At 37.1% G+C, this 8368-nt stretch overlaps 1 pseudogene; it reads right to left on the bottom strand.

Annotated features, from left to right (window-relative positions):
* Positions 1-2671: 2671 nt before the first annotated feature.
* LOC101398236 (olfactory receptor 4F6-like) lies at positions 2672-3647 on the bottom strand (annotated as a pseudogene).
* Positions 3648-8368: the final 4721 nt, after the last annotated feature.

Here is an 8368-nt window from a genome sequence, read left to right as displayed (position 1 = left end):
CAGTTATGTTTCAAACATTCATGATAAAATATTCTAATGCCCACTTAAGTAGAATTAGACTAGAGAGTCTGGATAAAATGTTGGGGCACTAGGAGCTGGATAAGGTAATTACGCTATGAAAGACACTCCAATGAGAAGTGCTGAGGAAAACTAAGAGCTGCTAGACAGAAGTTCGAGATACAAACACCAAATCTAAAAGCATAACATCAGGAAGCTCAAAAAGTAAGGGTCAAGAGTTCCACATGGATAGAAGCAAAAAGTAACTGAATCAAAGTAGGAGCAAGGGAAGAGGACCATAAACAATCATGTACACAGCTTGCCTTTACAGTCTAACCAAGGTGGGATGGGTTGAAATAAACTCTTGCTTAGATCCCCAAGAAATATATGTTACCTTTGCAAAATCATGATAAACCATCATCAAGTCTCAGATAACTTGAGGTAAGGGCTTTTCTACTCAAGCAGGAAGAAATCAGGCAAATGGCAGAAGCAACATATAATAGGTGAATTCTCTTTTATTAGGATCAGATAATAAAACTACTGAGCAAGTTTAACATCACTAGTGATGACAAGTGAATATTACCTACCCCCGATAAGTGTAATAAAAAAAAAAGCTACTTCATCTCTGTCGCATTCTTTACAAAAACCCAGAAGCCCCGTCTAATCATGAGGAAAAACTTCAGACAAACCCAAATTGAAGGATGTTCTACAAAATACCTGACCAATACTCTTCAAAGCTGTCACAGCCATGATAAACAAGGTAAGACTGAGAAACTCACAAACCAGAGGAGACTAAGGAGACATGATAACTAAACATAATGTGGTATCCTGGATTGAACTCTGAAATAGACAAGGACATTAAAGGAAAAACTGGTGAAATCTTGATAAAGCCTAGTGTTTAGTTAATAGATATGCACTGCATTGGTTCTCAGTTTTGGAAACACAAGATAATGACATTAGAGGAAACTGAAACTACAACTGGGTGAGGGGTATATAGGAACTCTCTGGACTATCTTTGCAACTTCTCTGTAAGTCTAAAATTATTCCAAAAACAGCTTTCTTAAAAAAAAAATAGGATCAGAAAAATAAATGTAAAGTAGGGCTGAATAGATTTATGAAGTGAAAATCACTCATGAACATTTGTTGAAACTCTGCTATTTGACAAGTGAACGTTCAAGATACAAGGTGCATAATATAATGGTGCATGTCAGTGAAAAATTAACAGTCCAAAGGAGGCATGGAACTTAGCAACTGAGGAAATAAGATCTAAAATGACAGAAGACAGCAAAGGACCAGGAGTCTGTCAACCTAGCTTCTAGATTTGGATCTTCCATATATTTATTTTATGATCTTGAGCTAATTCGTTAATTTTCCAGTACCTGACACTTGCTAAAATAGGGAAATTATATGAGATGATTTATAATTTATTCTAACATTCAAAAACTATGTGATCTTTATTTAATTTTAATAATTTTTTAAGTAACTATGTGTGCTATATAATGTATGTAACGGTATGTGCCATGTAAGCTATATAACTGCATATGCTATATTATCTTTCAGCTCTAAAGTGCCTGTCTACACTCTGTATGATGCAGGACCTGGGGTTCTGCAAAGTACATTTCTTTTTTGTCAGGTCTGCCATTAGAGGGCACTAGAGGGAGATTGCAAGTCTCGGGGAGGAAAAAGGGACTTACTTGTTCCTTCCTGTTTGCTGCTTGTGGGCTTCGTCTCTGCTCACTGAGCCTGTGAGCATCACAAAACCACACTCGTCACCTCAGCAACCTTGGTTTCTTTCCAAAGCAGGGGCTGAATCCAGTTACAATTTTCTCAGCTCTAAAGGAACTCGGCTCATCACACTTTCCTCAGGAACACCTACCTGTGTTATCCAGCAGCACCCCTTCCTCAGGGGTTGAGTCTCTGTTCCACAGACCCTCCTCTAAGCTCAGAGACACTAGCACCAGCCAAGCAGCATCCCGTCCTCAAATATTGGAGTTTTAACTCCCAAGATTTTTCCTCCAAGCTTTTAATCGTTTTCATGTTTTTAAGATGTAATAGTTCTAACCTCTTTCCTTTATTTCTCATCCTTAGGGGTGAAAGGGGCTTCCTACAAATGCTGTGTCCGTGACATCTTAGAGTTCATTTTTTTCCAAATAACTAGTTAACAAGTTTATACTTGGTTAAAACTTCTTTATAGCAAACGTTCGCTGTTCCAAAAAACTGATGTGGTTTCTGTCTTCTTACTGGACCTTGAAAAAGCCAGATTAGCAATAAAACAATGAGGGAAACAAACAGATAATGAGCTGAAAAGATAGAAAACAAATCAGCTGTATTGTAAGACAAATCAGATGAAATAAAGTCTAACATTATCTTTATACTGATAGTTTATTTAACATGGGCAAAATAGAAAATGGATAATAAGCCACATATTGACATTCCAAGGGGATTGTTTAACATTTATATTAATTCTATTTGGCACTATATAGAGGTAAGACCACTGGTGAGACAAGGAAGCCACGACCTTTAGTCTTTAAGTCTCTTACAAAAGCAGAGTCCAGAAATTGACATCACAATTCATCTAGGGGAGGAAAAAAAATGATAGGACACAGCACATACTTGTAGATAGTGACATTGTGGTTAAACATAACAAAATTATTTAGTTTATATCCATGTGAAATTTTAGTATAGTTTCCCTTTTTATACATCCTTAGTATATTTAATAGATTTTACTATAATTCACAACCTGAGTGCATAGTCTCCTCATTGCCAACTTCATCTCTTTGCTCCTAAAAGTGTAGATGACTGGATTTAGAAAAGGAGTGATAACTGAATCAAAGATGGCAAGGAATTTATCCAAATGTGATGTGGGAAATGGCCACACATAGAAAAAGGTCAATGGTCCAAAGAACAAAACAACCACAGTGACATGAGCTGACAGAATGGAGAGGGCTTTGGATATACCACCCAAAGTTTTTTTATGAACAGTCACCAAAATAAAGATATAAGAGATGATTAGAATCAAAAAGGAAGCCACAGAAATCAAGCCACTATTGGCAGTAACCATGAATTCCAACGTATATGTCTCTATGAAAGCAAGTTTGATAAATTGAGGAAGGTCACAAAGAAAGCTGTCTAATTTGTTAGGGCCACAGAAAGGCAAATCTACAACAAAAGCCAACTGGGTCACTGAATGAATAAAGCCAATAATCCAGGAAGTGATTAAAAATAAAATGCACTTTTGTGGGCTCATGATGGTCAGGTAGTGAAGAGGCTTGCATATGGCAACATATCTGTCAAAGGCCATGGTGATGAGCAGCACCATCTCAGTGCCCCCAGCTGCATGGGTAAAGAAGATCTGAACTACACAACCCTCAAAAGAGATGGTTTTGCGCTTCCTTAAGAGATCATAAATCATCTTGGGAGCTGTGGAAGAGCAAAATATCAAGTCCATGATGGAAAGGTTGGCCAGCAGGAAGTACATGGGGGACTGTAAACGTGGGTCAAAGGTCACAGTTAGCACAATGAGGAGGTTTCCCATCAGGCTTGCCACATAGAACACAGAGGAAAAGAGGAAGAGGAGGAGCTGGATCTCCCATGAGTTGGAGAGTCCCAGGAACACAACCTCAGACACCAGAGTGATTGGCTTCATCCATTGCCTCTGTCAGCAGTGACAACTCTCATGCCATCTGAAAGAAGAGAGTAAGGAGAACCTGATTTAAAAGAAATGGCATTGACCTTAACCTTGGGCCATGCAATAGTTATCAGAAAATTATAGTATCAGCAAAAGCTGATGTATGCCTGTGGAGACCATTTCAGTCACAAAGCAATACATATATATTGCTCTGTTGTATATTTCATTGCCAAAATATATTGCACAAAATAAGAATCCTTTTATTTATTTGGATGAGTAGTTCTGCTGTATTTTTAAATGTCATTATTTAATAGTCATATCTCAAATTAACTATAAGTAAAAAGGATTTTTATAAATAACTTAACTATATGAATTAATTAAGTGATGGTGAATTTCATAATTTGGTCGTCTCTCAGTATATTGATACCACATCTATGACCACATTGGTAAGTTCTTTCAAAGTCCTTATAAGCATTTTTTTAAGACTTGAGATGTCAATTTCTCTTCTCTGTAAATTAGGAACACAAAATGAGTTATTTATAGGAATGAAGGAAAGATAGGAATAGAGGATGACAGAACAAGGCACTCACCATCCCAGAGCAGGAGGATAAGTACTAGAGGAAGTGACCCAGTCATGGGTTCTGTGGAGGAGATTCTGAGTCGGGGTGGAGACAGGAAAGAATGTGGGACCAGAATGACAATGATGAGTCATAAATCCCAAGCAGAAGAGAAAGAGTAAGAGTGACAATATCAGAGGCTTTACACATGGCTCTGTTTTTTATATATAAAAATACATAACCTCTTTCCTAATTAAATAAATGCATACTAAAATAACAAGACACTAGTTTTGTCTTATCAGATTGGCAGAGATGTAAACATTTGACAAAATTCAGGGCTTGAGAGAAAATGGGGAAACAGGTAGTCTCATAACCGGTGGTGGGAGAGTAAACTGATAAAATGTTTACTAATTTGGCAATACTTTCCAAAATCTTTATTTGCTCTTACACTTTGACTCAGCTATTCTACTTCTAGAATAAAATCTCTGGATATATGTATGTGTGCACATGAACAAGGTTGACAAAGAAAAGGTACAGAGATGTTTACTGAAGCATTGTTGCTTCTAAGAGCAAAAGGCTGAAAATAAATGCAGAGAAATAGGAGACTAGTTAAATAATTTCTATCATATCCCTCCGATGGAGTACTATGCAGCGATTTATAACGCTGAGGTAGATCTAAATGTACAAGGATAGATAGAAGGAAGAGGGAGAGAGTACTTTGCGCTCATCTCATCTGGCTTTTTAAAAAAATTATATAAATTAATTACACATTAAAATTACATAAATAAAACAATAACTGGATAGGAAATGCCTAGGTTGATACACACAAAAAACCTGTTAACAATAATTATCTCTAAGGTGTGGAGTTCAGGAAATCATGCAGGAATCTTTTACTTTTCACTTTGTACTCTTACCTACTATCTTAAATTTTTGCAGTGAACATATTTCAATTTCACTTTCCGAAAAGGTCAATATATGTGGATATGGAAAATTATATATACTATACTATTTATATATATACCATATACTATTTAAACTACTATATAGTAGTTTAAATCTGATCTTTTCAGTGAAGACAGAGTGAACCTGTCCACTTAACTCACTTCTGTGAAAGGAAAGCAGGTTATCAATAGTGATCAGCAACTAAATTCCAGTGTGCTTTGTAGTGTCCTGAATCCCCCGATTTTGTTTCACACAGAGCACTGACCTCGGCCCACACTCCTACCAATAAATTATAAGAATATAAAATATATGAAATGAGAGATTCCTCAGAGATCATCTACTGACCATTTGACTCTTCTCTGCTCAGGTCTGCTCACCCTAGTGCTGGCCAACACAAATAGGAAACAAATTATACACAATATGGGCTTACCACCAATTTGAGCAAGGCAGACAATTATAGAGTTTTTTTTAAAAGTAGATCAGTATTTGGGGTCACTCACATAAAGATTTTTAAACCTCTCCTTCCTAACGTTAGTTTCAAATTACTAACACGGTTGATTATAAATTAGATTTACCGGAAAATATTAAAATTTGCAGAGAAACATCTCAATCTGATCATGCAAGAGATTTCTCCACTAGTTTGCTCTCCCTGTGACTGGTAGAAAGAGCTCAGGACACTATTCAGAAACACAGAAAGATGTACAGGAATGGGCACTGGAACTGTGTTCTCCCGAAATGGTTGTTTTTACTGCTACCAACACAGCAAGCCTCATAGAAGGCTGGTCTTGCTAGGACCTGAATGAAATTTTGTTAGGGCTGTAAAATCCTTTTAGAGTTGAGGAACCCAAGCTAGAGAGAGGATAAAAAGCTTTGCTGAAGCTAAGGAACAAGTTGGTGTCAATCCAGGTTATTTGCACTACACCAAGCTTTTATTACTGTGATGGTCCAACCTTTGCATTCAGTCTGTGGCCCAGGAAATTGTATTCATCAAAGCTACTTTCTTCAGCATTGTCCAAATTTAAACTCTTTACATTTAAATCCCACTGGACTCAAATCTTCTGCTCCTACTTTATTCTTTGCCTGGAGACCAATACTCAAGACATCTGTGCAAATGTCACTAGAATAGTTTCTCCAATACAGATCATGAAGTCATGATTTGACTCCACTCATCCTGCTGTCTACTATATTTTGGATGTGACTTTATCTGTTGCAATCTCCCTATTGAATAACACAATTGAGTCATTTCTTCTGGTTGATTAACTTCCTCCCTCTCACAGCTGCATGTGTGTTTCCACTTGTTCTGACCTGTATCAAAAACTGTTTCCATTCATGTAACCTACCTGGACCAATGTTGAAATGATCATGGAGTTAGAGGGCCACAGAATGCAGAGCTCTTGCCATTGAAATTATATCATCACCTGGCATAAAAAGCGATATATAACACCTCCGTAGCAGGAAACACAGCTAATTAGGAGCACTGAAGGGTTACTTAAATGCTGTGGTAGAGACTTGAGATTGCCATCCTGAGTACATTCAGCCAAGGAAATTGCTTCCTAGGACCACAGAAATCAGGCCACAGCAACCTAGGGGAAAAGCTGTTAATAGGTCACTTGAGGGGAAGGAGGAAGGGAGACTAGGGATTTGTTGGAAAATTATAGATTTTTTAAAAGTTTTGTTGAGATCATAGTAGTTTATAACATTGTGAAATTTCAGTTGTACATTATTATTGGTCGTTCACCATGTATATGTGCCCCTTTGCCTCTTATGCCCACTCCCTAACCCCCTTTCCCTCTGGTAACCACTAATCCAATCTCTTTGTCCATGTACTTGTTTATCTTCCACATGTGAGTGAAATCATATGGTGTTTGCCTTTGTCTGATTTATCTTGCTTAACATAATACCCTCAAGTTCCATCCATGTTGTTGCAAATGCGATGATTTTGTCTTTTTTATAGCTGAGTAGTATTCCATTGTATATATATACCACATCTTTACCCATTCATCAGTTGATGGACACTTGGGTTTCTTCCATGTCTTGGCTATTGTGAGTAACACTGCTATGAACCTAGGGGTGCATAAGTCTCTTTGAGTTGTTGATTTCAAGTTCTTTGGATAAATACCCAGTAGAGGAATAGCTGGGTCATATGGTATTTCTATTGTTAATTTTTTGAGAAATCTCAATACTGTGCTCCATTGAGGCTGCACCAGTTTGCATTCCCACCAGCAGTGTACGGGGGTTCCATTTTCTCCACATCCTTTCCAACATTTGTTGTTTTTTTGTCTTGGTAATTATAGCCATTCTGACAGGTGTTAAGTGATATCTCATTGTAATTTTGATTTGTATTTCCCTGATGATTAGTGACGTTGAACATCATTTCATGTGCCTGTTGACTATCCATATATCTTCTTTGGAAAAAATGTCTGTTCATGTCCTCTGTCCATTTTTTGATCAGGTTGTTTGTTTTTTCTTGTTGAGTTGTATGAGTTCTTTATATATTTTGGAGATTAAACTCTTATCTGATATATGATTTGCAAATATTTTCTCCCAGTTGGTGGGTTGTATTTTCATTTTGTTCATGGTTTCCCTTGCCTCACATAAGCTCTTTAGTCTGATGAAGTCCTGCTTGTTTATTTTTTCTTTTGTTTCCCTTGCCCGAGTAGATATGGTATTCAAAAAGATCCTTCTAAGACCGATGTCAAAAAGTGTACTGCCTATATTTTCTTCTAGGAGTGTTATGGTTTCACATCTTACCTTCAAGTCTTTAATCCATTTTGTGTTAATTTTTGTGTATGGTGAAAGATAATGGTGTACCTTCATTCTTTTGCATATGGCTGTCCAGTTTTCCCAACACCATCTATTGAAGAGAGTTTCCTTTCTCCATTGTATGTTCTTAGCTCCTTCCTTGAAGATTAGCTATCCATAGATGTGTGGTTTCATTTCTGGGCTTTCAATTCTGTTCCATTGATCTGTGTGTCTGTTTTTGTACCAGTACCATGCTGTTTTGATTACTTTAGCTTTGTAGTATGTTCTGAAGTCAGGGATTGTGATGTCTCCAGCTTTGTTCTTTTTTCTCAGGATTGCTTTATCTATCTGGGCTCTTTTGTTGCCCCATATGAATTTTAGGATTCTTTGTTCTATTTCCTTGAAGAATGTCGTTGGGATTCTGATTCGGATTGCATTGGATCTGTAGATTGCTTCAGGTAGTATGGACATTTTGACTATGTTTATTCTTCCAATCCGTGTG

Source organism: Ceratotherium simum, chromosome 3 (genome assembly GCF_057802395.1).
Source record: "Ceratotherium simum simum isolate JZ-2026a chromosome 3, ASM5780239v1, whole genome shotgun sequence".
In the NCBI taxonomy this organism is placed as follows: Eukaryota; Metazoa; Chordata; class Mammalia; order Perissodactyla; family Rhinocerotidae; genus Ceratotherium; species Ceratotherium simum.
Note: the sequence above shows the minus strand (reverse complement) of the source record. Positions and strands in the feature narration are given on the sequence as shown.